The sequence below is a fragment of the Ursus americanus genome, chromosome 3 (genome assembly GCF_024610735.1).
Source record: "Ursus americanus isolate L20-20 chromosome 3, mUrsAme1.1.p, whole genome shotgun sequence".
Classification (NCBI taxonomy): Eukaryota; Metazoa; Chordata; class Mammalia; order Carnivora; family Ursidae; genus Ursus; species Ursus americanus.
In genome coordinates this window covers 26097310-26123778 of record NC_142129.1, presented here as the reverse complement: position 1 = coordinate 26123778, position 26469 = coordinate 26097310, and the positions used below count along the sequence as shown (strand labels likewise).

The window sequence follows — 26469 nt, the reverse complement described above, 5'->3', positions numbered from 1 at the left end:
GATTTTCATTGGATTTGAAGCAACTATTGTAAAATAAATGGATTGTTCACAAGATTTTTGAGCATTTCTTTTTCTGTAAGTATTTTCTTATATTGTATTATGCTTGCCTGAAAACTTGATAACTTGTTCAGATTTCAGAACCTCATCACTGTTCTCTTTCAGGAATGGAAATGCATTTCTCTCAGTAAGTAAAAAAGTCTATGGCAAAAAGTTTTGTCACCTTTGAGTGTGATTCACTGTCATCCTTTCTCTAAAATCTATGAAAATTCAATATGAAAGTTATTATTCTTTTAGAAGATGACATAATTTGTACTCACAATGATTCACCTGTATTGTATTTTAAACCTGCTTATTTTTCTGCATCCTAGAATGAAAATAATTTGGTTGGTGGGATTCTTTGTGATCTCTAATGCTATTCATTTAAGGTGGTCTTTAGTTATAAAATTTCTCTATGTTTACAATTTTCTAAAGTTCCAAATAACCGAAAGTTCTTAGGGAATAGGAAGATGCCATTACAAATAGGAAGATTAGCATATCATAAAGGCCAAATAAAAATGCGAAGAAACTGAGATTACTGATTTTCCTCTCAAATATTCACCTAATGCTATTTGAAGACCTTAATTTAGCAATGCTGCCTACACATCAGACACTCGATTAAACCTTGTTCAATAAATGAACTCTGAAAAAAACTTGCATTTAATTTTTTTAGTTTAGTTTATTTAATGTGATATTATCATATTTTACTATATCATTTTGCTATGTCCAGATGATTTTATTACTTTGTCAAGGAGAATTTTTTCATAACTAATTTGATTTTATAATACACAGATTATGAAATAACCATACTTGGAAGATATTAGGTAAATAACAATGAATATTTAAAGAAAACCAACTCATCATTTTCCACAAAACATGTTTTAAACTAGTCCAAATTGTTTCCTTGAATTTTAATACTTAATTTACTATTTCAAAACTTTCGTTGGTACATAAACACTAAACTAGGCAATATTTCTGCTATCTGTAAGGATCATAATGATGAAAATTTATGATACTAATAATATAGAAAAATATTACATGTAGGAAGGAACCCTTATATTTTGCTTGTATTAAAAGAGGAAGGTAACATACATCTAGGGGATATATCAGTTATTTTCTATTCATAGATAAAATGTGTTGGCAAAATATTATTCAATATTATATCTACTTATATATCATTTTGATTTTGTGATATTATTATACAAACACTTTATTGCAATAATGTTATTTTATGTATTCCCATTAATGTATGACAGTCATTTAAAATTTCAGAATAAACATACTTTTCTCAAGAAAAAAGGTTACCAGATTTCTCACTTCATAGAATGTAATTATTTTAAGCTTTAATAAAGCATAATTATTTTATACTTTAATAAGATCTGAAAGACAATATAGCTTATCTCCTATTGTCTTGTTTCCCTTTCTTCTATCCACATTTCATACATGGATATAGAGGATGGATGAAATTATATGTATTGAAGGTCATGCTGTAATTATTGAGAGGGAGACAACCAAAATATCTGACATGCAGTTTGTGAGTTTTTGTCCACTATACCATTCTATTTCTTCCCAAATTTGCAGCTTTTAAATAGCAATGACTTATGGTGAATCCAAGTCTTTTAAGCCCAATTTTCCATTAGTTCCTTTTACTCTGTGCATGAATAATATGATCAGCAAATCTGGTTGAGATAAGGGGCATTCACAAAGTTCAACGGACATGTTTAAGACTGTGCATGTACTTAGCATAAGAGCCAGGATCATAAATCAAACCTAAGACTCTATATTCAGTACATTTTTCACTCTATCGCACAGCTTTTGGTCTAAATGTGCATTCAAGCCAGAGCATATTACCATGCTGGGGGAAAGGCGAGGGTGGTTATGGCCAAAATATGTAAATGAGCACCTGCTGAAGACCACCAGAGCCATCTGCTGCTTGGATTCTCATACCCATTTGCTGACCTCTTTATGCTAGCTTTTTCTCTCAGTTTTTCAGGATGTGAAGGGAGAGCCACATTCTCTACAGATTTTAAGGTATTAGCAATCATTGAGATTACCTCATAATGAACTTGTTAAGGAAGTACCCGCTTGATTTAGTGTACTAGGGTCCTAAACTGCTTGAAGACTCTGTGGGTCACTCTTAGAGTGCAGCTTACCAGAATACTTAAAGTTGGCCTTATGGATTCTCAGGCATTCATTCCAGTATTCATTTTAGCATTGGCCATAATTCTTGATTTATGATTCTAGGATCCTTTACAATCTAAATTTTCAATTCAAATCAATGTACTCACTAAATACTTTTCCTAGTCTTATCAGCATCCATAAAAAAGTCCTTTAGAAGATCATTCAATTGATATTAGCATTATAAAAATAAAGCATAGTCAAATGGAAAATTGGAAATACACAGAAAAGAAAAAAAACAAGAAAATAAAAGACACAAGTAATCACACAGACACAACTGTTCAGTTTAGGTATATATTTTTCATTATTAGTGTGTGTATAATTTGTATGTAAATTTTAAAATATAAGTAATATCAGATCAATGTTATTTATGTGTATTCCAAAACATAGTTTAATCTCAGGTGTACTAATTATACCATTTAGCAATAAGCCATTAAAAATATATCCTTTCATCTGTATTATTCTACGGCATCATTTAAAATGCTTTCATAGTGTTTCATGATTCATAGTGAATCATGATTGATTTAAAACTTCCTCTCTTAAGACTTAGGTGGCTAGCAATACCTTTGTTCAAATTAACTTCTATGAAAATCATTGCATATATATCTAATTATTTCTTTAGGAAAAGCTTCTCAATGTGGATACTGCTGTGTCAAAGACTATGAAACCTACTCCAACAGATACTTTTAAAGACTTTTGTATGGTGAGACTTTTGAGGTAACTTCATTATCCTTTTTTTTTTAAAGATTTTATTTATTTATTTGAGAGAGAGTGAGCATGAGTGAGAGAGAGAGAGCAGAAGCAGAGGGGCAGAGGGAGAAGGATAAGCAGGCTCCCTGATGGCTGAGCAGGGAGCCTAGCCCAACATGGGGCTTGATCCCAGGACCTCCTTGTAACCATGACCTGAGCTGAAGGCAGATGCTTAGCCAACTGAACTACCCAGGCACCCCTCATTATCCTTCTTTTCACCATAGTTTCCATTCTTGAACAGTTATTATGCGCTGAACACAGTTCACATTACATGGATTTTCTTGTTTATTTTATATAACAAAATCCTTGGTGTTTACTATTATTATGCACAATTTACTGATTGGGTAGAATTAACTCAAATTTTAATTTGTTCTATTTTTAACATGCTTGATCATGTCAGCAGTATGTATCCTTATGTTTTATGTTTGCTGGCTTTATATGCCTTTACTTACTACTGTTAATAATCCCTTGTGCTTCAAAGATCTTTTACTTTTCTAACATAGAGAGACACAAACTGGAAAACTACCCTGCTAATTCCCTCATGCACTTGTGACAAAGACCTTCCTTCAGTCAAATTTTGGATACAACTACTTCCTACCATTCTTTTCATTGTTTCCTTCCTCTCTGGCCATTATTTCCAAGTCAGGTGGTTAGCTCATATGCATGTGCTCATTAAGAACCACTGCATGGAGTCATTCTCTCTCTGAATTAGACACCAACGAACAGACCTGACTTCTAAAAATAATTGATGAGGGTTAATTTTGCTACCAAATAGAGATACTATAGAGGAGAATTTGGGGGATGTTTAAGAAGTGCCTATAGTGAAAATAGTCATACTACAATTTATATTACATGTGGGTGATGTAATGTTATACATCCCATATTCAAGACTATGTAACAACAAACTTTTTGGTAATGAATTACAATACCTTAGCTGGTAATTCTTTTTTTGACTAATGATACAGAATTAGGCAGAAAAGGACTTCTGGAAATATGATATTTCAGTATTAAATCATTTTATGCAAATAATTTCAATCTATTTTTACTTTTAATGCTTCTACTTAGGAATTTAATTCTCCCGTGTTGGTATGTCAGGTTACACATCTATGCTTATCAACGGATAATAATGAACATTTATTAGTGACTTCTTTACCAATAATAATGTTTTAACAAGAATTACTTAATATGCTGTCCTTTCTATACATGGATCAATAAAATTGTAAAACAGATGCAATAAATAAGATTCTTAAATATATATCTAAATTTTGAAAAATAGTTAAGTCAACTTAACTTTCTCAAGAGTATTATTTACTTATAATTGTAAAAAATTATCACTTTTTACAGTAATTTGAAAAACAACTAAATAAAATTTTAATCAATTCTCTTGAGAATTCAATTTTAGTCATCATGCTTCTCTAATTAAAAATAAAAAAGCTTTGTAGCTCTTAGACCCATAGTTATACTTTGTGGTTTACAATGTTATTTCACTACAAAAAAAAAACACTTTTCAAGTTATTTTCAACACTTTCAATACTCTAAACTTTTAGTAAGAGTAGTTTTTAGTTTGATTATCTAGATTTGTTAACCAATTCTCCCTGAAAGTGTAACAAAAAGCTTCTATAAGCTTGGAGAGGAAGAACATGCTGGCCAAGCAATTTATCACTTAGTCTCACAAGCCAAAAAACACTTTGACCCCCATTAAAGCTCTTTTGAGAGCTACAGTAGTTCCCCCTTATCTGCAGGACATCCATTCCACACACCCCCAATGGATGTCTGAAACTGCAGATAATACCAAACCCTATATACACTATGTTTTTTTCCTATACATACATATCCATGACAAAGTTTAATTATACATTAAGCATAGTAAGAGATTAACAATAATAATAATAAAACAGAACAATTATAACAAAAATGTTAATAAGAGTTACATGAATGTGGTCTCTCTCTTGAAATATCTTTTTTTTAAGATTTAATTTATTCATTTTAGAGATAGAGAGAAAGAGAGCATGAACAAGGAGGGGAGCAGAGGGAGAGGGACAAGCAGACTCCAGGCTGAGCACAGAGTCTGATGCAGGGCTCCATCCCATGACCCTGAGATCATGACCTGAGCCGAAATCAAGAGTCAGAGGCTTAACTAACTGATCCATGCAGGTCCCCCTCTCAAAATATCCTATAGTACTGTACTCATCCTTCTCCTTCTTATGATGATGTGAGATGACAAAGTGCCTACATGATGATAAGAAGTGAGGTCAATGACATAGGCATCATGACATAATGTTAGCTACTACTCACCTCCTGCCCATTTGTCAGAAGGAGGATCATATGCTTCTGTACTGCCATTTACTACAGGTAACTGAACCCACAGAAAATGAAAATGTGAAGAAGGGGGGACTCCTATACATTGAAAACAACCAGTTGGTTAGTGTCATGGGTGTGGAAATCCCATCTTTTAATTCTGAAGTTTAATTTTGGTTTTCCCAAGAATTTAGCAAAATTTCTGGTTTGATCAGGCTACCTTTTTATTGTGGAGTGACTTAATCTCTCCCTCTCTCTTTGAAATTTTCCTGCTAGGAATTAGCATGTACCAACAAACATGATGGCCTCATTTCTTTCCCTAAACCAGTTTTTCATTAGCTTTGTAGCAATCAAAACAAATTTCATTTTCACCTTTTATTATATGTGCCATTCATACGTTTTTAGTTTAGTACTGAAAACCCAAGGGTGCCACTTTATTTTCCACATTACTGACTTTTTGATTGTACCTAATTCATCAGAAGATTTTGGACCATGCAAAATGGCTTATCGTAGTTGAGATCAGCATGCATTCTACTGAAGCCTGCTGGGTTTGAAGCATGAGCTATCCAAGATCTCTCTCATGGAGCATCAGCTGTGGGCCCTATATTTTCATATTCCCAACAGTTGGTGTACTCATGGGGAATCACACATAACTAAGCTGGAAGAGATTTTTAAAAATCATTTGGTTCCAACCATTTGTGCTATATCCCTATGTAACTCTTCCCAATTGCCATTAAACCACGCTTCTAAATTCTCCTGTTTTGTTGATCTTTCCAGTGAAATAGCTCTTGAATGTTGCCAACCTATTGGTAACTTCTCATTTTTATCCCACTCTATTTCTCAGCAGCATTAGACCCAATTAACCATTATAGCCTTCTTGCGCCACTCTATGACTTCTCTACCATGACACTTTTCAGTGGCTGCTGCTTTTCATCTTACTTTTCTGGTTCCTTCTTTTATATCTGATTTCTAAACATCCCCTGTGCCCCAGGGTACAGACTTAAACCCTTTTCTCTTTTCTTCATAGGTAAATTCCTCTAGTCCTATGGCTCTAAAGACCATCTACATTTTTTTGACTCTCAAATTTGTATCTTTAGCCCTGAATATCCAGGAACTCCAGATCATGTGATATGTCCACTTCCAGCTACCAATCTAGACATCTAATAGGCATCTGAAATTTTACATGTTCAAAAAAACCAGTTGGTTCCCACAATCTTTCCTTTGCACTGTGAACTTAAGCCACATACATAGTGGCAACCTCGGAATTGTTTGTTTCCCCTTAAATCCCATGTGAAAATGCACCAGCAAAACCTGGTAACATTACTAGCAAAACTAATCCAAAATTGAAGCAGATTTATTATGTGTGAATTACCCCCTACATATATCTCCGAAGAAAAGCCACATGACACTCTTTCTCTAGGCCATGAGAAATAAAGGGTGAGTAGAGTGCCAACATCTTTCAGAAATGAATTGTGGAGGATTATTTTCTCTAAAGTAGGGATACTCATGGTCTTACTTGTTGATGGAAATGAAAGTATCAACCAAAAAATATCAAAGCTACTATGGATTAGCTATGGACACAAAAGTTCAGCAAAAATCAACAAAATGGGTTTTTGTCTCCATGAGAGACACTACAGATGAACAGGACTCCCTGATTTCTTTTTTTAAAAAGATTTTATTGATTGATTGATTTGAAAGAGAGAGAGCGTGCACAGGCAGAGGGAGAAGCAGACTCCCTGCTGAACAGGGAGCCCTACGTGAGGCTCCATCCCAGGACCCTGGGATCATGACTGGAGCCGAAGGCAGATGCACAACCGACTGAGCCATCCAGGCACCCCAATGACTCCCTGATTTCTATGAGAATCTCCACACCCCAAGGTTGTAGAGAACAAGGAGAGATACTTAACTAACAGAAACAAAGTAAGTATGGGTTGCTCAGTAGAAAGCAGCGTTGGTGTGGCAACTAGGATTATCTAATTTACAAACTTTTGGTGGTTGCTAATGATGGGATTATGACTGAAATAAATGAGCAGCTTCTTGAATAAAGGAAATGCTGCAACAATAGTATATCCTATGAATTTGCCTCCTAGTCGTCTGTATACAGACTTGTGGCCATTGCCACGGAAACTCTATGATGGGAAAGAAAAATACTAAAAATTCTTGTGATATTGGACACTGAATTTCATCTTGAATGAGCAGAAATGCCACATAGGTGCTCCGTTAGAACAGGAGATTGTAGAGATAAGGTAATAAAGCGAGTGCTGACCTTAGTTCAAATGTATGTTAAACCTAGTACTCATTTCTGTGCCTTTTTTCTTTTTGAGTGGGTGGGTGGGAAATAAATCTACTGAATGTTTCAATTTGAGTCCCAAGGGCAAACAGCACAAATTAGGATAATTTTACTTTTTATTTATTTGCTTTTAAACAAAGGGGCTAATTTCAAAGGCATATGAACGTTGTGGAGGAACACAAAGTGAGGGAAACAGGGGCTAACAACAGTGCAATTTTTACCATCCCCAGGCCCAAAGGGATAAGGGGAAGGAGGGATGCCCAGAAACTGAAGGTAAGATGGGAGTTTAGACAAGAATGCTTTGAGAATAGCAACTTTCTATCAAGGGATGTAGCTACCATGACTTGAAGTCACAGAGAAGGAACCAGGAAAAGATATATTCTGACTTCACTCCTTTGCAAAGAATCATTAGCTAAAACCAACCAGACACTAGAGGACTCAAAATTTCATGATGTAATCCATACAGGTCAGCCTCCTGGGAAGAGATCAGGATAGAAAAGGATGGAAAGTGAATTTGGAGGGGCAATATCAGGCACATCCAAAAACTGACAAACTCCTCACACTGGCCCTGACTTGGGAAGAAAGGGACAGTGTGGAGCAAGGGAAGATTCTAGAGCTTTTTTTCCTTCACAAAAACAATATATCAAAGGTAATATCCATACTTTAAAGTTGTAGTTTTGGTGATCCTTATCACATCCTTATTTAACCATCTGCCTTGGCAGGGGCAGAAGATGGATGCAGTTTGGAGAATATTAATAGATTACCATAAATGTAGTCAACTCTTGGTCAAATTATGGTTTTCTTAATGAAGATTTTATTTCCACGTCTGGTGAATGGTAAGCAGATATTAACCTTAAAAATGATGTTTTATCTTGCCCAACATAGCTGAAAACTCCAGAAGTTTGACTACACTGAGCAGGGATAGTAATGCAAATTCATAGTCTTGTCTCAATGATTTATGCCAAATAGAGCCACAGCCTGCAGGAATCTTGATTGTCTTATCATGCCATAGGTTATCACTGGCTCACTGATGACATTAAGCTGACAAGACCTAGAAAGCCAGAATCTGGGGCGCCTGGGTGGCATAGCGGTTGGGCGTCTGCCTTCGGCTCAGGACGTGATCCCGGCGATCTGGGATAGAGCCCCACATCAGGCTCTTCTGCTATGAGCCTGCTTCTTCCTCTCCCATCTCCCTGCTTGTGTTCCCTCTCTCGCTGTCTGTCTCTATCTCTGTCGAATAAATAAATAAAAATAAAATCTTTAAAAAAAAAAAAAAAGAAAGCCAGAATCTGTTTGTGCCTTCAATGCCCACGTAGGATAAGTATGTACTAAACAAAGAGTAGGAATTCCATGGAAATACAAGTTCCTGCAACCTCATTGGAGCTTTTGGGGGATCAATGAGTAGGGTGGCTGTCTGCTTCAAGGGACAAGTTGCTTCATCATATATCACTTACTTTAAGAAAGATGCACAAAGCTTGTTAGGCTACTTGCTAGTTTGATGATGGTGTATAGCTTTGTATAATTCAAAAAGGCAAAAATTTAATAAATAAGTATAAAAATGTGCACTTATCAATATTTTGAGATAGAACAAAGGCTTTCTTTGTGCCAAAAAAAATAGGCTTTGTTTTTCTTTGCTTAGATTACTAACAGTTTTCTTTTTTTAGAACCACAATTAAGCTTTTCTAAATTGGGTGGGAACTTAGAAACACTTGCAAAACAATTTAAGTGCAGAGATCTTTACAGTCATAGATTTTCCCCCAGTTTTTATTATTGTCTCACACCTAATTGATCATAACTTTAAAGAGCTTAATTTTATTAAATATTTCCATATATTTAACTTAGTTTTTAAAGAATCAACTTTCTTTTCACATTCATATTTCACTACTTTACACAATAGATAATTAACAAGCAATTTTAGATAGAAGCACAATATACACAAGTAGATCCCCGAATAAATACAATGGAATATGACAAGCATATAACAACTCAATTAGTGGACCTAAAAGTGTGTGTATATAAGAGCATTTGCTAATTTTGCAAATAGGTACAAGTTAAGTGGAGATGGGTTAAGAGGGCTTTAGTTTACCATATTTATGTGTGTACTTACCCAAATTATCAAACAGGTGATTTGAAAGATTACTTACTTTTACTGGGACCAAGACCAAGAGAAGGACATTGTGTAAGCAGTTTTATTTCTTAGCCCTTATGGTCTGATAGATCCAATGGTGCAGAAATTGTTTGTGGCAGATCAGGATACTGTATGGGCTCTTAAAGAACCACATATTTTAGTGGTCCAACCAGCTACCTAGTGGCAGGCTAATTACATTGGACAGCTTCTTTCATTCTCATGAGAATAGATATTTATTTTGGAATTAAAAAAAAAAAACACCCAAAACAAATAGACTTACTAGTACCAATGTGCATATAGGAAAAACATTAAATGTTGACCTAGGCTATTTAATAGAAAATAAGATATTGATACACAGTAGGAACAGAGAGGAGCATGAACAAAACCCAACTGATTCCCTGGGGAACCTCATGTACTTGACCCAATGGTAGAAACTAAGGAAAGACTACTGTAACTCTCCAAAGTAAAACCACCAGATCTTAGGATTGAAGATATGATCACCATCCTGAAGGCATTCTAATCTTACCATCTTGACAGTACCAAAGAAGTGAAAGAATCACCCTAAAAATCTGAATTTAGAAATATATGTAAGAATAGATAAGATGCTGGCTAGGAGAGTATAAACATATATGGGGTATATTGGGAAGTCAAAGGTATAAACTTTATTGGATATTTTTCAAATTTGGCTACCCAACATTCAAACACCTTTTGATTTGGGAGGATTCCAAACTAGGCAGAAAGAAAGGTTTTATTTATTCTTTAGCTAAGCTAAAGTGGGGTATATAGCCCTACTCCTGGCTTTCTGGCAGTTAAACATAGACTTCAGATCTAGTTCAGCTATAGAGATACTCTAGCTTCAGATATTTGATTTTGATGTTGCTGGGGAGGAAAAATTTTTTGTACCCTTAAAAGATTCTTCCAGCTGATCTGAGGATTAAGTTGACAGGAGACAGATAAACAGGAGAAAATCAAATTTAATTTCATATATAGAGGAACCCTATGTACATGAGAGGTTCAAAGACAGAAAGGTAAAATGAGGTATATGTGCCATCCTGAGTAAGGAATGGGATGGGGGTCTGGGGGTTCAAAGGGAAGGAGGGCAATTCACAGGGCACTAAGAAGAAGAACAAATATTTGGTAATTAGGTGTTTGCTCAGCCATACATATGGGCCACTCAGGTAAAATTTATCTCTAGTAATAATTAATTCTGGGAAATATCCTCAGTTTAGATTTTTCTGTGTAGTTAAGGGAGGGGCAAAATTTCTCTCAAGGCTACAGGGTCTCAGTTGCCTTCAGCTCAAAATAGTCCACATGCCAAAGTGGTATATTTTGGGAATACTTGCTCTGAACCCATTCAAGGTTATGAGGTAAAGACAGGGACACTTAGTGTTTAGTTTTATGGTGATGCCCAGTACTTGTGAGGCCAATGTTATGGCAGTGAATGTTCAATCATTGCAGCAGTGAGCAGCAGGAGGGCAGCAAGCATCTAATTGCATGCTCTTTGACCTCCCATGGCCTTTATTTATTTTGCAAGCTTGCGTATTTGCATACCAGCTGATTCTTTAGGCTTTCTCTAAATCCTTTTATAAATTCCTCCTCTGGAATGGTTGGCCAGAGCTAGATTCTTTTGTTTACAACCAAGAATTCTAATTGGTAATGTATTTTAAACACATGCAAACATATTTCGCCTTGCACAATGGGCATAGATTTAGCACATTTATGTGGCAGGAATGCCAACTAGGATGAAAACTCTTTAAAGACAATTTAAGCAAGCATAGAATTATAAGTTTATTTGAGATTTTCTTTCCTTTATTAATGATATTCACCTAGCCCATTCATATGCTTGCACAACAACTACTCTATACATTAGCTACTATTTTTACAAATGTTTAAAATTAATATTTAGAAAGTTGGCTTGGGGTTTTCCCCTTTCAATATTCTGCTAGAATTAAATATATTATAACCTTAAAGATAAAAGTACACCTACTATTGCAAAAATAGCATATGGTATACATTTTTAAAAATTTTTTGCTTATTGATTTTAACTCAGCCTAATATTCATTGAGGTACTACCGCCTTCTCTTTGGTTTAATTTGCATTGTTTTATGTCTAGTATATGAAGCTGAACATTGAAGAAAGTTTGTTTACATTTACATTTCTTCTTTTGCAAATTATCTTTAAAGTATGCAAGATTTTCTGTATGTTACACATATTTCCCTCCATTTTATTAGCCTCTTAAATTTACTCTTATAATTTTTGCCATATGATATGAAAGTTTTAAGTTGCTATTTTGTGAACATAACAACCTTTTCTTAGTATTTTTCTCCCTTAGTTTTGATCCTGGGCCTTGGTTACACTGCCACTACCCTCCGTCCCTTAATCACCAGGGAATAATAACAGCTTCCTGCTGTTGCTACATTTTGCATTACCTTTTTGGTTTTTCATTATAGGAAAAATCAATTTTCTGTATTAAACTTTCTTTGTTTAAAATGTCTAGATGGGGGGGTACTTTTAATTAACTGGAAAATCTCTGAAATTTGTTTCTCTAAGTAGTTTAAGAAATGAATTTAACTTGATCATTTTTTTAACAATTTGACCAGTTGTTACAAAAAGAGTTGTTTAATCATCCAATGTTGTACTGAGAATTAGAAATCCCACTTAAAAAAGAAAAAACACTGACTAAATCTGTTTCTGTACTTACCACCTGTTCCTTAGAGTTTCTCTATATGTATACCCTTCACAGTTTGTTTATAATCTGATAATATCTGGAAGTTTAAGATTGTCACTATTTGATGTGGTTTTCAAAATTATCTTTGTTTTCGTCCATTTATATTACTTTATCATATTTTTCCATTATATTATTCTCTCAGAAAAATTGCTATCATTTTTGTTAAACTTGATAAAGAATCCTTTAGGATATTTTTAAGAGTGGCTTTACTGTAGAAAGAACAAACATCTTCATAATAACCTATTTTTGTAGCTAGGAACATGAAATGCTTTTCATTTGCTCAATTTTTGTTTTAAATATTCAGTAAAAATTTTTAATTTTAATTATATAGGTTTGGCAGTTATTCTTAGATATTTACCGTTTTTAGCTAAAAATCAGAAATATTTTATGATATTGTCTATTAATATTTTAGAAAACTTACACTAAGAGATATTTTATTTAGAATTTAAAATACAAAAATGTGGAACTCATATGTAAAATCTAAAAAACAAAACAACTAACAAAGACACAAAGAAATAAACAAACCAAATAAACAGACTCTTCAACACTGAGAACAAACTGGTGGTTGCCAGAGGAGTTGGGTGGGGGAATGGGCAAAATAGATAAAGAGGATTAAGTGATACAAACTTCTAGTAATAGAATAAATAAGTCACAGAGATGAAAGGTGCAGCATAGAGAATGTAATCAGTAATATTGTAATAACATTGTATGGTGGCAGATGGTGGCTACACTTACTACCATGGTGAGCACTGTCTAATGTATAGGATTGTTGAATCAATATGTTGTATACCTGAAACTAATATCACTGTATGTTAATTGTACTTCAATTAAACTTTTTGAACTATTGTATAATATTATATATAAATTTGAAAAGAATTTAAGTAAGTTCATCAGCAAATTAAAAACAATACAAAAAGGTATTGAAAATAGCAAACTAACTCTTCTTTATCCACCACTTAGATTAAACAATTAGCGAGGTTTTACTGCGTTTGCCTTATCAATCCCTTTTGTCATTGTTGCTATTACTCATATTTTAAAGCAAATCCCAGACCTAATTTGCCCCTGCGTACCTCATTATGCATTCATTGTTAAGAAAAATGAGCATTTTCTTAGTATGTATCAATGCTGTTTTCACACCTAAAAATGGTGTTATGTAATATGCCATCCATTTTCAAGTTTCCCTGACTCTTTAAAATGTCTTTTTACTGTTGATTTGTTTCAATTAACATTAATGTGTCAAATTAGTGTTGTTTCTTTTTTTTTTTTTTAAGATTTATTTATTTATTTATTTGAGAGAGAGAGAGAGCGCTGAGCAGGAGCTCAGGGGCAGAGAGAGAGGGAGACAAACAGACTCCCCACGGAGCAGGGAGCCCAATACAGGGCTTGATCCCAGGACCCTGAGATCATGATCTGAGTTGAAACCAAGAGTTGGACACTCAACCGACTAAGCCACCCAGGTGACTCCTCAAATTAGTATTGTTTCTTAAGACTTTTGAAAATCTGGATCAGTCCTACTTCCCACTGCCCACATCCCCCCAACTTCCTTTTTTAAAACTTTTCTTTATACCTTCGGCTTGTAAAAACTGAATCAGTTGCTCTTAGCAAATGGATTCTGGGTTTTTGTTTTCTTCTTTGTGATTCATTTAACTTGTTCGTTGTCTCATATTTTCTGTAATTGGCAGTTGGCTCTAAAAACTTGATTAGATTCAGGTTCATTTATTTAGGCAAGAATATTTCTTACATATTGATATAAAATGGATTTAACCCAGACAGTTAGGACATGGATATAACCTGAAATAAGAGAAAAATGGGAGTGTTATAACCTACTTAGTCAACCACCTCCTCCCTAGGAATGTGTGTTTAAAATAAGAGCCTCATACTTTATAATTTGGATATTGCTCATCTCACACAATATATTTTTGGGTTAAGTCCATGGTATAAAAATATCTAACTCATCTTTTTTTTTTTTTTTTAATTTATTTATTTTAGAGGGAGGGAAAGAGCACAAGCAGGAGGGGCAGAGGGAGAGGGAAAGAGAATCTCCAGCAAACTCCACACTGAACGCAGAGTCTGACTTGGGGCTTGATCTCAAACCCTGAGATCATGACCTGACCTAAAATCAAGAGTTGGACGGTTAGCCGACTGAGTCACCCAGGTACCCCTCTAACTCATCTTTTTAACTGTTATATATTTATATGTATATAAATATAAATATATATATACATATAAATATATGTGATATATATGTATCTATCACATATATATATCTCAATCACATTAACTGATATATATATATCACATTTTATTTATCATTTCTTTACCAGTGAAAATTTTAGTAAAATTGCTAGTTTTTTTGTGCCATGCTGCAATAAATACCTATATGCAGATGCAAAGTGTTTTGTTAATATAGATACCTAAAAGTTTAATTGATCCATCATGTGAAATGTACATTTTACTTTTCATAGACACCATTAAAATGCATTGACAACTTGCATTTTTACAACTTTACACTCCTGGCATCAGTAGTAGAGAGTACCATTTCTTCACAACTTTTCTGGTGCTTGGAAATATCAAACACTTTAATTTTAGAAAAACTACTTCAAACTGTTGGTTTAATTTGCATTTCTGTGATTTGTATATTACTACAGAGTTCAACTATCTTCTCACATTCATTAACCATTTGAGTTGTTTCATGTGATGATTTTTAAGACTAAATACATGGTCAATGTTTGTAAATTTTTTTAGTGTATATGTTAATTCTGCTGTTACTCACAGGTTTCTCTATATTTATGACAATATTTTGTTATTTGTGTTATTCAGATATCTGTATCCTCATTTAGTTTTATTTATTTGGTTTATTCGTGTCTGAGCACTGTGACTGTGGGGTATTCAATTTCTGCCTGTGGTGTTGCCATTTTTTTCCATATATTTTCAAAGCTAGGTTGTTAAGTGTATCCACACTTATGACTATTAAATTCTTTTGAAGTATTAGTCCCTATATCAGCATGAAATGTATTTTATTATTCCTTCTTATTAAAAGTATGTTTTTTAATTATATTTTTTCTGATTTAAATATTGTGATAAAGCAATATATTGTCTTTTATTTGTCTTTAATCTGCAATATATTTTATTTTAAGATATTATATATATTTCTTAAGAGTACACTTATCTTGATGAGCACTGAGTACTATGTAGAATCGCTGAATCACTATACTGTACACCTGAAACTAATAGCTATACTGGAATTAAAAGGAAAAAGAAAAAAAAAAAGAATCTTTCAGGAGTTGAAACAGACATCGTATTAGTAATTGCTGCTGCTCCTTATGCCCTTTCCTTATAACCTGAAGAAAAAAAAAAATCAAACAAATAATAACAAAATGCCATGTCATTAAAATACAACCTCATATCTGTTTTCCTATCCTTCATAGAAAACTGTGTGTAATGATAGTAATAAAAATTTGTGGAGCCCTTACAAAAAATATTTAAAAATTAAAAATTATATATTTATGTATTTAAAAACTTTACTTTCTTAAGAGCCATTTTAGGTACATGACAAAATTGAGAGGAGGATACAAAGATTTTCCATTTACCCCTTGTCCCCACACATGCATAAGTCTCCATTATTAACATCCCCTTCCAGAATGGTACATTGTTGCAACTGATGGACCTAACACGTCATCACCCAAAGTCCATAATTTATTTACATTATGGTTCATTCTTGGTGTTGTACATTGTGTAGTTTTGGGTGAATGTATAATGACATATAGCCACCATAATAGCATCTTATTATATATTTTAAATATACAAAACATGTAATTTATTCCCAAGTACATGTGAGCCAGCTCAATCAATTCTAACATTCCTCTATTTTTTACTTAAAATTTAGAAAATGAAAAAATACATTATATACCACTGAAACCACCTTCAGACCATTTGTCAATCACATTTTCCTTCCTCCTCTGCTCCCAGAAATAGTAACTCACTTGAATTTGTTGTTTATCAATCCTATGCATAATTCATACCATTACTTTACATGTACTTATTCACAATGAATGTATTATATTGTGTGTTTCCACAGTTTTTATGTGACATCATACTATATGTGTCATTTGTAACCTCTGTGTCATTTCTGCTTGTTTTCTCTTCAAAAGATGTTTCTGCATTTAAGGGGTAATATGTTTTCATTTATGTCCGTGAATAGCTAAACATTGTTATTTTTAAAGTTATTCTCTGATCTTTCTAATAACTTATATGGCAAATTCATGATCTGTTTTTTATTTTCACAGCTGGCTTTCCTCATGAGCATTCTGTTTAGTCTGCTGACTTATTTGATTACATTTTATACCTTTTCTCTCTTCCCCTCCCTTCCCCTACCTGTCAGCCTTTCCTTTCTTTTATCTCTCTTTCCCTCTAGAGGATTCAGAAAATTGCCATTGCTTTTACCTGGCTCTTTGCTTCAGACCAGATTCTACTGTGCCTCGTAACAATGTTTCAACCCACCCACCAACCCATAATGACGTATCAGTTATTATTGCTTCGGGCTTATGTAACAGAATCCATGGAGCAAAGGCCAATGGAGCATGCCAACTAAATGGTTTCATCAAATAGAGATTAATTTTTCTCACATAAGAGAAATTCTGGACACAGGCTATCTGTGAAATCATAGATGTCCAAGCTTTTTCCCACCTTCTTCTTCCCCATTGTTAGGACCTGATTTTCATCCTCAAAGACTCTGGAGAGCTCTTATACTTCCATGCCTCCTGAGGGAGAAAGAGAAGTGAAAAGAGAAAGTCAATAGAGCATACCAGCTATACATATGTTTGTACAAAAATGGCTGGAAATTCCACTAAGTATTTTCCATTTATCTTCTTGGCCCCATTATGCAAATGTGACAACTTCACCACCATGGGATTCTGAGAAGGCAAGTATTTCTAATTGGATGTATTTTTCAGCTGAGAAAAATCAGGAACATCTTAGTAAAGAAGAAGGGGAGAGGGAACTTTGGGTGGAAACTAGCAGTGATTTGACAGAGGTGTTGGGGTTACTGCGGATTCATCCTCCAGGCCAGGGGCAGCTGGCTAGGTGTCTGCTCACTTGGCTATGTCCCCATTCTCTTGCCTCTTCCAGACCTACAGCTTCTTTTTTTTTTTAAGGTTTTTTTTTTTTTTTTAAGATTTTATTTATTTATTTAAGGGGGGAAGAGAGAGAGAGAGAGAGTGAGTGAGCACCAGCTGGGGAAGGGACAGAGGAGAGGGACAAGCAGACTCTCTGCTGAGCTGGGAGCCCAACATAAGGCTGGACACAGGGCTGAACATGGGCCTGGACATGGGGCTGGAAATGGAGCTCCATCCCAGGACTGAGCTGAAGGCAGATGCTTAACCAACTAAGCCACCCAGGCACCCCTGGGACTACACCTTCATATAAAGGAGGATTGGTAACTCCTGCTGGCAGGATTTTTACATTTTTTTAAAGGATTGTTCAAAAATAAAAGAAGAATATGTGATAGAGACCCTCAATGCCTAAGATATTTACTATTTGGCTCTTTGTAAGAAAATTTCATGTCCCTGTTTTAAAGCTCCAGGCATGGGCTCCAGCAGGCTTTCCCCTCATCTTCCTTTTTAGTTAACTCTAGCTACTAGGTATTATGGGACATTTTTATTTTCCCATTACTCTATAGGAATTTTATTTCCTACTCTCACTTTCTGCTTTTGCTTGGAAGCCCAACATCCCTGCAACTTCATCCCCCTCATTACATTATATACACACGTACACATCTATTCATATATGTGTTTATGACTCTCTCTCTCTCTCTCTCTCTCTCTCTCTCTCTCTCTCTCTATATATATATATATATATATATATATATATATATATGAATGACAGTGAATGCCTCATGTATTCCAGTTTTGAGTCAATGAGCAGACGACATTTTGCTGCCTGCAAGGCACTGCTTCAGTAGGTCCAGGAACATGAGCTCAAGCTTTTGGTTAATTAGGGTAGGAAGTGTTCTCTCTAGCTAGATACAAAAGAGGAAATGTAAAGCTCAAATGCTTCTTGCAGACCTCCCTTGATCAAGATGAAATCAGTCTTAGAACAAAACTGACATTGTGATGGGGCAGCAGAGGCAGGCAGAGGAAACAGAGTAAACCAATCACAAATTCTTTTCTGCCTCTGGATTTCCATTTATGTCCTTACTGTTTTAAGTTTTGCCACTTGGAGTGGTCCGTGGACCAGCAGCATTACTATTGTCTGAGAATTGTTAGAAGTGAAGACTCTAAGGCCCCATCCTAGACCAACAAAATCACAATCTATATTTTATCAGAATCTCCAAGTGATTAGCAGTCATCAAAATTTCAAAAGTATTTCTATAGCCATGGCTCTCTAGATGTGGTTGGTGGGTTCCTGAGGATTTCCAAGGCCTTTCTGTAGAGTCTGAGAACTCAAACCTGCTTTCATAATTATAAGAAGACATGATTTTCCCTATCTACAGTACCCACTACTATAGTCTTCATATTCTTAGTGAGAAATAATGCAGAAGGGAGTTTTTCTCCCTCTTTACTTTATAGTGGACTTATGCAGTTCCTGATTTTTTTTAGCATAATATTTGTCTCTTTCTTCTTATGCCAGTGGTGTGATTATACTCGGAAGAGCCCACTCTTAGTCTATGGAGTTTAGGTGTGGATGACTACCTGCCCTTACTGCTCTCTCTCTAGGTAAGGAGAGATAACCTAAGTTTGGCCAATTAACTCATTTAATTCTCTTGCCCAGAAATTCAGAAATTGGCATACGACTCATGCTGGTGCATTCAGAAGAAATTCCAAAACTTGTTGTTGTTGTTTTTCTGGTAATATGGAACAAGAAGCTCTCTTTACCTTATTTTCTTTTTAAAAAGGTAGTATAGGCTAGCATTGCCAGGAGTTCCCTTTGAAGATGGCCTCTCTCTTATAGCCAGGTATAGAATTTAGGTCTAAAATACTTTTGCTTAGAATGTTGAAGCATATGCTATGTTACTGAAGGCCAGGCCTATCTTGTGAAACAAAGGCAAGGTAGAACATTAACTAAAACTTGGAAATTTACCAGTTCACATTCATTTCCTTCCAGATACTGGTATTGATTTTTACTCATCTTTGTAATTGATGATATTGAAAACATTATTTCCCCCTCTATTTTCATGAGTTTTTGAGTGAAGTTTGGGTGGCTTCATGAATATCAAACCCAGATACGTTTTGAATGGAAGGTTCTAGCAACCCTTTTTTTTTCTTTCAATACTCAGTACCTAGCACACTGCCTGCTTCATAATCATTGCCGAAATAAAGAAGGGGTTTTGAGTATAGGTACTTTAACTTCAAATCCTTCCTTGGCTACAATGAACTATTATGTTGTTAATTTTGTAAGGAGTCAAAAACATTTTTTCAAGGTTGACATCTTATTATTCTACAAGGATCCTCAATTATGTTTTGACTTCTAAAGCTTCAAAGAATATTATGAAAAACCTTATAGAAAAATGTTCCTTTAATTTAATATTTATTGTGTACCTAATATAGGCTGGGCCTTACCGGTTTGAATAAAATACAATCCATAATCTCCATACTCAAAAAAGGTCCTATTTAGTGGATAAGATGGACATAAGATACTTTTATCTTGTGTTGTAAGAGCAGCAGATGCAAAACACAGAGTGATAAACTGTGAAGATCAGAGAGGTGCCGTTGAAGTGCATGACAAGCAGGGCTGGAGGATGTGATGGGCAAAAGAAAGGCATGTTCAAATACACCAGCATTTGATGCACCAGTATTTGGGGGGAACTGTAAACAGTTTGGAATTGTTTGAAAGAGGGATGGTGGGAGATAAGACTAAAGAGAAAGGCTGAATCTGGATCAAGAAAGACCATGTTTGCCATGTCAAGGAACTTTGACGTTATTCAGGTGACCTCTGCTACTTACTTTTAAAGAAAAAAATCCACTTGAAAAACATACAAATCCCTCCTAAATAATTTGAGATTATAATGTCTGTACCTCCCTCCTTCTGTGGGAATCATTTATATAGATAAAGGAGATCCTTTAAAATGTCTTGCAGAGGACAGAGAGGCATTCTAGAAATAGTGGGAGGTGGATCAGATGATAGACTTGAAAGGTAGACTTCAGGCAGTGGCTCTGTGAATGGAGAGGTAGATCTGAAGAATTTGAGGGGTGAGAGGATCAAAGGAATTCTATAAATCAGGGCTTTAACTAACTTATTTTCTGATATTTTAGTGAGAAGAAGGAAGCTTTAAAAATAATTACCGCTTAGGGTTTCATGGACATACCGGTGGACTTTAGATCTGATAATATATGTGATTTACTTTACAAATATGGAGGCTATTTATAGCCCCTTTAGAGAATAATATTTATAAATGTGCTAAATAAAGGGGATAGGGTTACTGCCTCATGAGCCAAAATAACGAATTTATAGCTTTCTTTGAGACTTCTGACAAAAGATGCCCACTTACTCCTTCACTTTAGATTCAATGTCATATTCATGTATAGATTTCTTGTTTGTTAAAAGATTTTATTTATTTATTTGACAGAGGAGAGAGAGCACAAGCAGGGGGAGCAGCAAGCAGAGGGAGAGGGAGAAGCAGGCTCTCCACTGAGCAAGGAGCCTGACAAGGGCCTTGATCCCAGGACCCTGGGATCATGACCTGAGCCAAAAGCAGATGCTTAACAGACTGAGCCACCCAGGCACCCCTTTTTTGTTTTTTGTTTTTTCCTTTAGATTTTGTTTGTTTGTTTATTTATTTATTTATAGCAGGGGAGAAAAGGGCAGAGAGGGAGAAAAAAATTCAAGTAGACTCCCCTGCCAAGTTCAGAGCCCTACGCAGGGCTCAATCTCACAACCCTGAGATCATGATCCGAGCCAAAATCAAGAATTAGACGCTTAACCAACTGAGCCACCCAGGAGCCCTAATGTATAGTTTTATACTCTCTGAAATAGTCTAATATATGTTGGTACCAATTTTATACAGATAATATTGAATTAGTTTTGGTGTCCCTGTGACCTTTTCCTAAATTTCTTCTGCTCTTTATTTCTTTACCTTCATTGTAATTTGCATTTTTGATTTTACAACTCGGTTGGTTAGAGTAATACTTCTCAATTTCTTTTACATCATGACATACTTAAAAAATGATATAAGTATACAGTACATGAAAGGCAACAGATAAGGCTGCTGGCTTTAGGAGACCACAAGCCAGATGCTCTAGCCCCCCATACCTTATCAGACCTCTTGACGCTGGAGGGAATTGCTATCAGCTCACAATCCCCATAGTCCATTCACACTGTTTGGAATGCTCTGAGCTGTAGACTGAAACTTATAGTGCTCCTGACTATGGGATGCACACCTGCATTGTTCGGCAAGTATTATGATGGCATTTGACATATCCTACAGTACAAATACCCCCTGGCTCAAGGAACAATTGCTAGCGGTCACATAGGGATGTTGCAACATGGTATACAGAACTTAGGACAACACACAATCTTTATAGAGAACATGACTGAAAGCACATATTTTATTGATAAGGCTCAGGAGCATTTGATAGAATATTGTAAATACCCAATTCTTTTCTTTTCTTTCATAAATGAGAACACTTGAGACTAAAGAAATGATGTGTCTTGACTAGAGGTTAAATGGCTGGACTGTAAGCTCTATGAAGTCAGGGACATTTTGTTAACTGCTATAGCCTGTTGTATGGTAGAGTTCATAGAAGATGGCAGAAGTTTTCTAAAATGTTGTTGAGTGAATGAATGAATGAATGAAGTGGCCGGGGTCACACAGGTAATGACAGCCAAAATGAGAATTACAGTCTTCCATCCCCCAGTTCAGTGATTTGATCCAGTGTGTCTAAGACTGTATGTCACATTGTTATCAATGCTCTATGAATAATTCATTATGTGGCACAAAGCACAAAAGGTCATGAACACATTCTAGAATTGAATATCTTAAGGATTTACCTTCTGTTTTGTAACAGTTCCTACCCATCATATTCATAAATCAAACATGAAATATTTGGGTTGCCATAAAGCTTATATTTATCTTAATATATTTCTGTAAATATAGTTAAAAACAACAAAGTTGATCTTAGATAGGCTTTTGCGAATTTTTTTCTTTTTTGGTAGTTATAATATTTTGCCATTTTTTTCAGTGGTAGAACATATTTAGGTTTGTCTTTATTTCCCACTAATTGAATAATGAAAGGCAAAACTTTAATAAGTAGTTACTGATGTGTCCTATACGCATTAATATCAGAGTGAGCACTGTCACTGAAAGGTTATGTCACTCACGAATTCATTAAACATTCATTAACCTCACCTCAGGTATAGGTGTCCTTGTTTACATATTTCAGATTTGCATACACATGCCCTGAACAAGATTTCAAAAATATTTATGACCCTGTGACCACCTTAATTATGAATCCCCAGGTAGATATTTGTGAAATCCTTACCCAAAATGGCTTTCCCCCCTCTACCAGGTTTTTATGCAGTTCAATATACAAGGTGACACTAAGATGAGACAAGTGAGGTTTCAGTGTGGGTGCCTCCATCTTCCTCCCGTGATTCCTGGTCTCGTGGCTGCCAAAGCCAGAACGGACCTGGGATAGAATGCTTGGTCATGGGGAAAACTGCTGCAGTTGGCCTGGCAGTTGGGGAAAGAAGAAGGCTTCAATTTTTCACAATGAATGACGTTCTCATTCTCTAATATATGGACTTAACCCACTTTTTGAGAATTGTGTTTCACAGAGGGTCCCCCAGACTGAAAGATATTTAATTCTTTGATAAGGTTTTTGTGAATATTCATGTGGAAATCCTCCATGTGATCCTGGGTTAAGGCAGCACCCCTGGAGGTATGTCATCTTGCAACTGGCCTTTGTGTTTGGTGAAATCCTCACTAGTGTTTGTTAGTAGCAGATATTTTCCAAGAGTTCACCAAAATTCCAGCAGTAATGGACAGAGAAGAATGCATAGTGAGGCACCTTATAGATGATATCCAGTTCTTCAGTGGAGATCTGATCAATCTTATTTAACACATCGATACAAAGGATATAGACTCTGTTTCCTTCCACCACGTCAATGAGGTCATCTGCTGTGACATCACTATGCAGAGCCACACCAGCATTACTAATTTTATATTTAGCCAGAATGCTCTTCACACTCTCAGCTTCCAGTTCCCTTTGAGGGCAAGTGACAGTGAGATTGATGCCTCTCTTATCCTTCTTCTTAAAGCCAATGTTTGGCAGTTTGCTGTTCGAGTGAACGCTAAAGCCTTCCAGCTTGTTTTCAATTCTCTTCTCAGGTCCCAATGATTTCAGGACATCCAGAACAACAAGGATCAAGTTACATGCTCAGGCCACTGCAATGACTTCCTTTACTTTTTCCTTTCTTGGCACCCTCATTGATAACTGGGAGATCCAGAAGCTGGGTCTTGACACCTTTGTATCTGATGACACGAGGAACTGTGGTGAGAGTAATGAACTCAGGCTGTCATGTTGAAAACAACCCTGCCAGGTTACTGAGCAGTGTTGACTTCTCCACAGATGGAAAATTCACAAACCCAATATTTGAACATTACCTGTCTTGGCCACATCAAAATCTTCTCCCAGCCCACTACCACCACCATCTGGAGTAACAAGTTCTCTGCAAAGCTTAGAAACACAAGTTTAATTAGGCTTAGGCGGTGTGCTGTGGCCTTGTTTTTCTTGAGTCTGAGCCATCTCAGCTTTGATCTCTGTGATCTTGGTTAAGGTGCCACTTCTGGTGGTGAATCCTAGGGGGTGCAGTGGTCACTATACCTGGTGCAGATCAGCCAGTTCCATCAGGTGCTAATGCAATGCATAGACAAGGTACTTTCTACTTCTAGTGAGAGTTCTGCCTGTGAGGCTCATGGAGACACACAGTATGGAGCATTCTCCTCTCCCCTCCCCCCAGTCCATTTTTTTTTTTAAGTTGCTTTTTTTGTTTGTCATTTCTTTATTGGGGAAGAGGATGCATCATTCACTATGGAGCTTGGTGCTGGCCCCTGTGTACACACAAGTTTGTATTGCCGAACCCTGCATACTGAATAAAACAAGGCAGAAAGATGAGTTTATTGCAAGGGTTTTGACCTACAAACTTGGAAACTCAAGGCTATGGGAGCTGTGAGTTCCGAGTTGCTCACAGACTAAAGGGCTTTTTTTTTTTTTTTAAAGATTTATTTATTTATTTGAGAGAGAGTGTGAGCGAGCACGTGAGTGGGGGGAGGGGTAGAGAAAGAGAGAGAGGGTCTCAAACAGACTCCTGGAAGAGCAGGGAGGCAGTGAAAACTCCATCCCAGGACCCTGAGTTCATGACCTGATGCAAAATCGAGAATCAGTTGCTTAACCAACTGAGCCACCCAGGTGCCCCCAGAGTAAAGGGTTTTAATACGGCAAATGCAGAATGTATTTGGCCTTTTCAGCTGATTGCCTAGTGATCTTCTTCCCTATTTGGATCAGGGTAGCCCAGTCAGTGGAACGGGAAAGTCCCAAGATGACATAACACACTTGGTGTTTGGGGATTGGCTGGCGTTCTTCGCTGATTTTTGAGAAGAGCTGTCAATTTCTGTAACTTAGGTAAGTTTGTTTTGTTTCTCTTTAATGCGACTGTACTGGCCAACTTCATTTTATCCTTAACATATGTGACTCCATTTTTGTTTTATTTCTACAGTATACATGTGTATATATCCATAACCATGGGAGACCAGAACTCTGATGGATTGAGGAGCTCTAGCTTTTTTGTAAATTAGGGCATTAGAAAGAGACTGATTCTAATAGATGGGTGGCTGTTCCCCCACTGTGGTGGGAAGCCAGCTCTGTCTGCATGCCTGGGTACAACTAAAGCACTGGGGGATGGGTGGGAGTGGGAGTATCTGGACGGTGAGAGGAGCTTGGGTGGACATAGCAGTCTCTATTCCTCCCACCCTGTCCTGGACTGGTGGCCAGGTCTAGCCCTGCCCCTGAAGCAAATCACTGGGCTCTGTGGGGACAGGGCCTGAAGACTCTGAGCACTCCATGAGACCACTCCTGGGGCCCTTCTCTGTGCCATACTTGTCAGAGTCCATGACTTTTCATCTTTCATGATAATTTATATTAATCAAGTGTTGGGGGGGAGGAATGAGAAAGGAATCATTGATTATAATAATTAATAGCAATTTGGCAGAGCGATATGAATAATACTGCTGTCCCTTTCACTCTCCTCTAGGCTGTAGTGGATAGAAAGTAGACACTAAGGTGGCGATTTAGCAATTGCCACATTATCTGTGATTTTTGAGATATGATGGAAAAAGGAAAGGTTACAGAATTTAGAGTAGGAAACACTAACAATTTGGGTTTATTTTTAAAGGTTTTATTCTGAAAATTGTGGGGCTTTAGATTTGTAGTTAATACTAGAGAAGAGTTTGAATTTTCTTATGAAAGAGACAGTTTATTCACATAGAGAAAAGGGTGTATTGATTAGTAGGAGTTACTATGTGGTGATTTATAATAAATTTTGCCAAAATACCCTTAATTTCAGGATTTGGAAGGGTTTGGCTGGTATACCAGAAACAATGTAACATGTTCTTAGCTAATAACAGTTTTTTAAGACATGCTTGAAGGAGAAACAGAGACACGCAGACAAGATGATTCTAAAGATGAGCAAACCTTTAGCTTGTTACAACAATGTAACAGAAGATTCCTATGTAGCAGTTGCACAAATAATTGGCACAATTCTGTTTGAAATTTAGTAATGACCTAGAACACAGGGCATACTTATAAAACTAATCAATATTCATCTGGCAGTGCAAAATTAATAGCTAATGTAACTGGAGTAGAATCAGAATTCAGAAATCTCTAAGAGTTGGAAATAATTGACTCAATTTGATAAGAAACTATACGAAATGTCTAGAATAGACAAATTCATAGAGACAGAAAGTAGATTAATGGTTACTAGGGCCTGAGGGAAGTGGGGAATGGGGGGTGATTACTAATGAATGGCTTCTACTTGGAGTGATGACATGTTCTGGAATTAGTTAAGGGT

General features: G+C 36.0%; 1 long non-coding RNA gene and 1 pseudogene across 3 annotated transcripts in view; one reads left to right on the top strand and one right to left on the bottom strand.

Moving 5' to 3' along the window:
* The window catches only part of LOC123789000 (uncharacterized), a 52214-nt gene extending 34015 nt beyond the window's left edge, over nucleotides 1-18199 (top strand). Inside the window, exons 3-5 of one of the 3 annotated variants that reach the window (XR_015723876.1) lie at nucleotides 2837-2931; nucleotides 14398-14563; nucleotides 17116-18199. This is a non-coding gene — a long non-coding RNA (uncharacterized LOC123789000). Of the gene's footprint in view, nucleotides 1-2836; nucleotides 2932-13706; nucleotides 14355-14397; nucleotides 15491-17115 lie in introns of those variants that run through there. The other 2 variants (XR_006778636.2, XR_015723877.1) reach the window with 2 other exon arrangements.
* A 4764-nt stretch (nucleotides 18200-22963) lies between these two features.
* On the bottom strand, nucleotides 22964-25513 carry LOC123789672 (developmentally-regulated GTP-binding protein 1 pseudogene; annotated as a pseudogene).
* Between the last annotated feature and the right edge of the window lie 956 nt (nucleotides 25514-26469).